Source organism: Limulus polyphemus, unplaced genomic scaffold (genome assembly GCF_000517525.1).
Source record: "Limulus polyphemus unplaced genomic scaffold, Limulus_polyphemus-2.1.2 Scaffold840, whole genome shotgun sequence".
In the NCBI taxonomy this organism is placed as follows: domain Eukaryota; kingdom Metazoa; phylum Arthropoda; class Merostomata; order Xiphosura; family Limulidae; genus Limulus; species Limulus polyphemus.
In genome coordinates, this window is record NW_013666450.1 from 225,611 (window position 1) to 234,655 (window position 9,045).

At 32.7% G+C, this 9,045-nt stretch overlaps 1 protein-coding gene across 1 annotated transcript in view; it reads left to right on the top strand.

Annotated features, from left to right (window-relative positions):
• The window catches only part of LOC106460809 (ras association domain-containing protein 10-like), an 86,146-nt gene extending 77,984 nt beyond the window's left edge, over positions 1–8,162 (top strand). Inside the window, exon 2 of the transcript XR_002610847.1 lies at positions 8,024–8,162. The gene's annotated coding sequence lies outside the window, so the exon portion shown is untranslated. The remainder of the gene's footprint in view (positions 1–8,023) is intronic.
• The last annotated feature ends 883 nt before the right edge of the window (positions 8,163–9,045 follow it).

A 9,045-nucleotide genomic window follows, 5' to 3' on the forward strand; every position in this document is an offset into this window, starting at 1 on the left:
GGTTTTTGGGTCGGAAGTTGTTTTTGTCTAGGACTGATCCATTGTTTTTGGCGTTTAATATTCGCACAGAGAATCCATTTTTCATCACCGGTGACAATTCTGTCCAAAATGATTCACGCGCCAGAGGAGACGAAGCAACGTTCACACGTTGGAAACGATGATTATCGGAGAGTTTGTGAGGCACCCAAATACATTATTTATGGTGTTTTCCCATATTCCTTTGAAGTTTACGTATTGTTAGACTCAACTAGCGTCTTCAGTGCATCAATACAATTCCAACATGTCGGCCTCTGCTATCACAGTTTTTAAGGCTAAAGTCACCTGAGCGACATTTGCTGAACCAACTTTGAAACTTACGAACGTTCATAACATTTCCATAAACTTCTTTGATATTATTCGTGTTGTTTCCCTTCTTGTATGCAAACAGCATTATATGCCGAATGTGTTTCTCGTCGTGTGTCATCACTATAAGGGATTAGAGTATATTAAATATTTCAAGCTTTTTTGATTGTTAGACTTTTTTTTCAAACAGGATCATTACTCCTTGGCTTGTTTAATTGTAATATTTTTAAAAAAAAACAGGATCACTACTCCTTGTGTCTTATTATATTGTAAGATTTCTTTCAAACAGGATTATTACTCCTTGTGGCTTGTTTGATTGTAAGACTTTTTTAAAACATAATATTTATTTTCAATAGGCTGACCTTTATTGTAAGATAGTTTTCAAGAAGGATCTATATTTCTAGAAGATTGTGCTTAATTGTAAGTTTTTAAATTTGATCTTTATTCCTGTTGGGTCGTGTTTAGTGTATGGAAATTTCAAACAAAATATTTTCTCTTTGTAGGTTTTGCTTAATTATAAGTCATGTTTTAAGCAAGATCTTTATTTGTGGTGAGCTGTGCTTGGTAGTTAGACATTTTGCAACCAGGATCTTCATTTATGGGGGTTGAACTCGAATTGTAATACAATTTTCAAGCAGAATCTTTATTTCTGGTGGTTTTAAACAGGATCGATAATCTCTGCGAGTTGTGCTTGAATTTAAGAAATTTTCCAAAAGATATCTTTTTTGTTTCTTTCTTTTTTTTTTCTGGTGGAATTCGTTTTACTCCAAAATAATTTTAAAAACTATTTTATTTATTCCTAGTGGATGGTGAGTTATTATAAGATATTTCTGAAGCAGGCTATTTATGGTGGGTTGTGCTTCATTGTATAAAATGTTTCAAATAAGATCGTTACTCTTAGTGGTCTAGGCTTGTTTGTAAGACATTTTGCAAACATCATCTTTACTTCTGTTGGGTTGTGCTTGAGTATGAAATATTTTTTCAAATGGTAGCTTTATTCTTTTTGGGTTGAGTTTGGATGTACGACATTTTTTAAAGGGGACCTTTATTTTTGGTGGATTGTGTTTAATTGCAAGACTTGTTTAAAGTAGGATATTTATTTCTTGTGGGTTGTTTGTTGTTAATTTCAAAGACGTTTTGCAAACAGGATCTTTATTCTTGGTCGGTTCCACTTCAGTTTAAAGCATTTTTCAAAAATAACATTTATTCTGTACCCGACTGTAAAGAGGGTCTTTATTCCTGGTGGGTCGTGCTTGTTTTTGAGACAATTTGCAATTAGAATATTTATCCCTGTTAAGTTGCGGTTGACTGCAATACAAATTGATACCCAAGTTTTTTGCTTAAACCAAACATCACAGAAGTCTTGGAAGCAGCTAGTTTAATGTGCGTGTTTGCTAATACGTTAGCAAATTGGTACGAAAACAAATACTGATTTGTTAAAGTGGAAAGATTAACAGAAAACAACGAATTATCTGTCGCACAAATAAAAACAGTGACTAAAGATATTACAAACTAGTCTTAATTGGCATAATGCAGCAATGATATGGTTTTATACAATATTACAATACAGTGGAAATGGTTTAAATAATAATCACCAGAATTGAGAAATTTGTTACATTAAGTGGAAATTATTTGATAATTTTTATTGATGTTTTACGAAAAGATTTGTTCAAATAAGTTTGAGAAGCTCGTACTCTTAGCACTAAACTTCACGTCGAAAGAATACCTTATATATATGTGTGTGCAGCGTACAACAAGAATTGCTATGAAATATCTGAGAAACTCAAAACACAAATGAGAAACTGCGAAACAAATGAAAGACCATAAAATGTTAAGAAAGTGCACTAAGAAACGTAAATATTACAAAATGGAAATAAGCATATTAAAACTTATCTGTCTAAGTAAATAATTCTGTAGCTTCTCACTAGCAATCTCCAAAAGAGGCCTGTATAATTACGCTAACATTTGTAACTTTAAACGGAGTTGGAAGACAATGTAGACTAATTTAAACACGGTGTCAATAGTTAAGTAAAGTCAAACCCTCAATTATGAGAATACTGAACTTTCGCCATTTAAAAATTATAAAATACCGCAATGGATCGACTTTTTCTGTATATTCTGTACCAACAATACTCAGTGAAAAGGTAACAGTTCATTCAGAAAAATACCACGTTAAATTCTATTATCATTAAACAAAATGAAACACAAAACAAATTAATCAATGGTGAATACCAACACTTGTTCACTTGTAGCTAGGTCTAACGTAGTGTGAGGTGATTATAGACCTTTAACTACGGCTAATAAGGTCAAAGATAAGTATTAACGTGTAGGCTACATCTAAAGAGGTGGATTGTTAGTACCCAAGTGTAAGATATAACTAATAAGGTGGTGCAAAAAAACAACAACAAAAAACAGTATAATTTACTTGAAACTGCAAAAGTGAAAGTGTAAACAACAACAACAACAAACTAATTTTAAAGATGTTGCAAAGAATTTTATATTATGCTTATTAAAATCACCTGCATTCAGCTTATAAGAGAATTGCGCAAAAATATTATTTTAAAATAAAACATAGAATTCAGTGAGCCATGAAATAACGACGTGTTTAGCAAGATATTTTTGAAAATGTAAATCTAAGAACACGTAATTCATCCAAACTTGGAATTTATAATCTCTGTGTTTGTTAAATAGGGAGAAGGAGAAAATGAAATATGCTAAATATTTAAATGTAAGCAGAGAATACAAAACTCACCTGAGAGATGTTAAGTTCTATGGGATCAATAAGTGAGCTGATAGTAGTGACGTATTTATATCGTCAGTCCAAGAAGCAAGCACACCCGTGAAGCTAAAACTAGGCTTGTTGTTTTGTACATGAACATATTTTGATGGAACTTAAGATTCGAAATAATAGCTATGTGAATTTGCTGATTTCAAACTAAAACTGGGATCTATTGGAATAATTGTTCTTATATAAACTGGCACAGAAGTACTGAATAAATCGGGAAAATGGTTATATCAAGGCTGGACATCGAGGTGACATACAGTATGCTGTACCATTATAAAGTCTAATTAGAACAGTAATTATGTTATTAAGACAGGTTTAGTTCTCTTTTTTGGTCATTTTGGGTTTTAAAAGGCTACACACACGAGTGCGTATGTTTTATATTACTTATGGAAACCTGGATGCCATTATGAACAAAATTTGACTACTTAATAGTAAGTCTAATATCTACAGGAGTTTTATGAAATTGAAAACTGCGCATTTCCTGTCTTAACGCTGTGAAGTATCACTATTTGTATTAAATCTAAAGTAGCAATTAAGCCTACTGAAAATTTAGATATAGCACAAAAGTTTAAACTCGAGCAAATTCCAGAGGAATACTCGATTCTTACCTAAAGATGACCTTTGTTAGACACTGGACTTTATAAGATTCCAAAATATTGTGTTGTGTTATAATTTTCGATAAATTGAATACACACTGAAGCATTTCGATGTTTCTAAAGCTCTAAGTTTCTGGACTTACAATGCTAAAATGTAGGGTTAGATTCTTCGCAGTGGACAGAGCGCACATAGGCCATTGCTTAACTTTGCGCTAAAAGAACAGCAACAGTAAGTTGACAGCTAATAGTCTTTAGTTGTATTTGTATTATGCTTTTAAAGACTTTTGCAGTAATAAGTTATACTTCTTGCGTAGTGGTACGCTGTGATATCATTTGGTAGGTAAAATATCCATTGTTGTATTAGTATCATCAAAGCTTGTTTGTTGCAGTAGTATATTCAGTACACACAGTATTAAAGCACTTGATGTTCGTTATGTAATGGTACGCTGTGATATAATTTACCAGCCAGAAAAATCTTTGTTGTATTAGTACCTTCAGAATTTGTAACAGAAAACCTATTCTTTTATTCACGAAAACTCGGAACTCAAGTTTCGTTTTTGTATGTTTAAATACTTTAAATGTAGCATAAAGTCACCTAAAAGTTTGTTCTATTCTAACTATACATTGTTGTATTAGTATCATCAAAGCTTGTTTGTTGCAGTAGTATATTCAGTACACACAGTATTAAAGCACTTGATGTTCGTTATGTAATGGTACGCTGTGATATAATTACCAGCCAGAAAAATCTTTGTTGTATTAGTACCTTCAGAATTTGTAACAGAATAGCTATTCTTTTATTCACGAAAACTCGGAACTCAAGTTTCGTTTTTGTAAGTTTAAATACTTTAAATGTAGCATAAAGTCACCTAAAAGTTTGTTCTATTCTAACTATGCGTATGTTGATGTCTACACTTTTACATTGTTGATTAAACACCAATAAAAGTATAATTACTAAAAGTACACTGTTTATTGGATTGAAACTGTAATGTCAAGAAAACGCGATTCTTTATGATCCCATAAAAGAATAAAATGTATTTTGAAAACATGCAAAATAACAGATGAAAATCAGTTGAAGTTTCTTAACTATTTAAAACAACTTTAAGCTTTTACAAATGATGCATATTGGTATTTAAAATAGAAAATAATTCTGTGGTGGTTATTTTGGGATTAACCTTCCATTTGTTACGTGTAAAACGACAGACATAGACCTGAAGGTCTTGGGTTTGAATGAAATATGCGATTGGGGGTTAATTCATATTCATACTCCCCCCACGCACAAAAACAAAATAAAAATAAGTACATTCCGATGTAACACCAGAGGTTTTATTATTTATTTTAACTTAAAGCATAATCCTTTGACACAAGTTCTTCTGGGCAAACCTAGGATAATTTCTCCATCCTACTCTGTAGTTTTGTTTTTTATGTAACGGTCATGCGTGGTCTAGTGTATCCGGATTACTCTGAGGGTTAATTGTTTGAGACATATTGCGCAAAATGCACTTAGCACTTTGGGGCCATTGGTAAATTATTAGAGTGACAGTCAAATCTCAATATTCGATCAGATAAGAGTAAGCTCAAGAGTTGGCGGTGGATGTTGTTGACTAGCTGCCTTCGTTCTAGCCTACACGTTCAAAATTTAGCACGACTATGCGTGGCTTTGATCGAAATTCTGAAACAAGTAAACAAAATCATCCTCTCAGGAAATAGCCTTGCTGAACACTAAATATATTGCTGGACATTTTATAGAAGTCACGCGGTGAAAGACCATGACCATTGAAACAATAAGAATTAGGTATTTATTCGAAATCCAATCTGTTCCAATACTTTAACTTTATCTAGTACGTGAGAGCATGAGGTATCAAATACAATATTATCCAAGAGCCAAGCTAGAAAATACGTTTTGCAGCGTGTTTTACACGCAGTCTCTCTGAGTTACTGTCATATCTACAACTGCACATCGTTGTTTTTTAGCGCAAAGGTACATAAAGGGCTATCTGCGCTCTGTCCACCGCGGGGAATTGAAACACGGATTTTATTACTAACCCAACAGGGACACTGCACGTGGACAGTAAAAGGTTTTTATTTCTCGGAAAAGAGTAAATTAAAAACACCAAATGCTGATCTTTTCCATTTCTATTGCATTTTATAAAAAGAGTTTTATTTGTATCTGTTGAAATAAATGTATTTGGTAAACAGAGTGCTTCTACATTTATTGTATTGGATTTACTCCAGCGGGAAGTTTTTTCTTTTAACTTGATTCCTCTCTATTTTTTAAACAAAAGGCTTAAGTGTAAACTTTAATATTTGTCAAGTTTATCGACTTTGTATTATTCATGATTATTCGTTATAATGTGACGGTCAATTCCACTATTCGTTGGTAAAAGAGTAGCCCAAGAGTTGGCGGTGGGTGGTGATGACTAGCTGCTTTTCCTCTAGTTATACACTGCAAAATTCGGGACGGCTAGCGCAGTTAGGTAGATTTGCGGGTAATCCATAACAAACAAACATACAAGCATCCTTAGATTAATCTTGGTAGATAGGAAAAAAAACCGTAAGTCTAAGTCTAACTTTTATAACAAAGACATTTACCAAATAATTACTAGGAATCTTTGTTTGGTACAAAAGTGATAAGTTCAATACATCAGTTTAATAACGAACTCAAAATACATTCGGTATACTTAACATGGTCATGGCAAGGGTTTTATTACCTAAAGAGAACTAACATTATCCGATACTACAGTTCTCAGCCGATCATTCTGTGGGTGTTCTTACCTAAAGAGAACTAACATTACCTAAGACTACAGTTCTCAGCCGGCCATTCTATGAGTTTTCTTACATAATGGGAGCTATCATTACTTGAAACTACAGTTCTCAGCCGGCTATTCTATGGGTTTTCTTACGCAATGAGAGTTAACATTACCCGAAACGGCAGTTCTCAGCCGGCTATTCTGTGCTTTTCTTACTTAATGAGAGCTAACATTACCCGAAACGGCAGTTCTCAGCCGGCTATTCTGTGCTTTTCTTACTTAATGAGAGCTAACATTACCCAAAACGGCAGTTCTCAGCTGGTCAAATCACGAGTTTCCTTACCTAGTGAGTGATTATATGTTGTTATCTTTCAACTCACAGACTTTCTAAGTAATATACGAAAGGGAGAAAGCAATATATGAGTAAGGTCTTACATTTAATTTTTAAATTTGCGATAATGATATGTTCAATTTGGATTTTCTTTGAAAATGAAGGATGATCTGATTGGTTTACGTTATTCACTTAAGACTGCAAAAAATAATGTTGAGTAAATAGCACGTAATATTAAATTAACTTTCTTAGGCTGATAAACAGAGGTGTTATTCGTATGTAAATATATCCCGAAAGGGAAACAATATAATATTATATTAGGCACAAACAACAACAAAAAAGATTTATTGTTGATATGATAGATAACAAGCTCGATTGCCGTGATTCATTGTTGATATGATATCTATAGGTTCAATGACTCATAGACTCGATCATCCGATTCTCTGTTGACATGGTAATTCCAAGTTAGACTAACTTGATTCATTGTTGACATGATAATTCACAGAATAGACTATTCATGTTCTTCTAACGAACAATGATACCTGAGGACAACTCTGATAATTACATTTTACTAATTTTTCTTGTTTTTTTCAAGACTGTTCTTACGGTTGTTCAAAAGCATCAATCGCAGCTAGAAGAAGCTTGAAATATCTTTTTATTAAACAGTCATAAAATATGATGCTATGATGATAAATGACACGGTAACATACTATAACCTTCTTCTGAGATTCGCATAAAAGCGGCAGTCTCAGCTAGAAGAACTTTGAAATACCAATTGGCTCAAAATGTTCATGAAGTATGATAGTTTATAAGCTAAATTTTTATGCTGTAATTTAAAAGTTAGTTAGAGGACGCATGATGTTAGAAATCGGGTAACTTTGTGAGAGTAGGCCTAGAATATTTTAAAATAACGCCATAAAAATCTAAAGGCTTTACGATATATCTAGAACGAGGATTATATATAAACACGGGTGAGTCAGTCAGTAAGTTAAGTAAGGTTGTAAAGTGAATCAGTGAAGCAAAGATAGAGTTAAGAAGATAGAGAGTAGTTTTCTAGCCACTAGAGTGAACCAGTCAGTATTTTTTTTTCGAGTATTTGTGTCTGTGTTAGCTATTGCATATATTGAGCTATTTTTTTGCAAGCAAGTTTATTTTTACGTTAGTAGGGTATTTCCTTTTGAGCACTTTTGTAAAGTTACTTAGGCCTACCTACAACTTACAGATTACAACGTGTACAAGCCTGTACAGAAAAGCTAAGGAGGAAATAAACTTTGGACCCGCCAACGACAAAACAACGTTACAACAACAGTATGATGACAAATGATACGGCAGTATACGGTAACGTATCCTCACGCTCAGTCAAAAGCAACAACATCATCTAGAAGAACTTTGAGATGTAATTTGTGTCAAAACCTTCATAAAGTACGATTATAAATTACTTTCGTTGTGATAGAATTGATATGCTGAGAACCTTACTGATCCTTGAACATTGAAATATGTAATGACTTTTCACAAACAGGCTTACAAAAATACACTATCATTTTCTTACAAGCTACAGCTTCTACGGTAAAGAAATTTATTTTTAGAACAAGTATGACGTTTCGATCACTGGTGCGATTACTCTTATAAAAGAGTTTCATAATGCTAAAGCCCATTTCAAATCAGTAAAGTTGAATAATCTGGATCTTCGAGCGGCTCAATTCGAATGATGTTATTTGATTTAGAGAAACTAAACAACTATTACCCTATAATTATATTAAAGTACTTATAATGTTCCTTACAAATCCCACATGGGCTTCAATTTGAAATAATAAAAAAGAATGTAATTTAACATAAATATTTTTAGAGTAAAGATGAATTGGATATCTGTATAAAATTAATTTCATAAAAAATACTTTTTGAAAAAAGATGATCACTTTAAGGTTTTTAAACGTCATCAGCTTGGGTTGAATTTAATTTTTTGAATTTTGATACGTAACAACAATACATCGACCGTAATATGAAAGGAAACGTTATATTTCTAACAAGAACTATTGTGTAGAGAATTTCATGACAGTTCTGTACGTTGATTTCAGTTATGTTGAATTTTAAAGTTTGTAATAATAAACATTACTTAAGCTGTTCTTGTGACAGAAAAGCTAGATGTGAAACTGTCATTCGCTCTTACCCCTAAAATCAAGGCTTGTTTTAATACCTTTCACTGCCCGTTGGGTCCAAATATTAAATCATATTGAGCAATTTTAT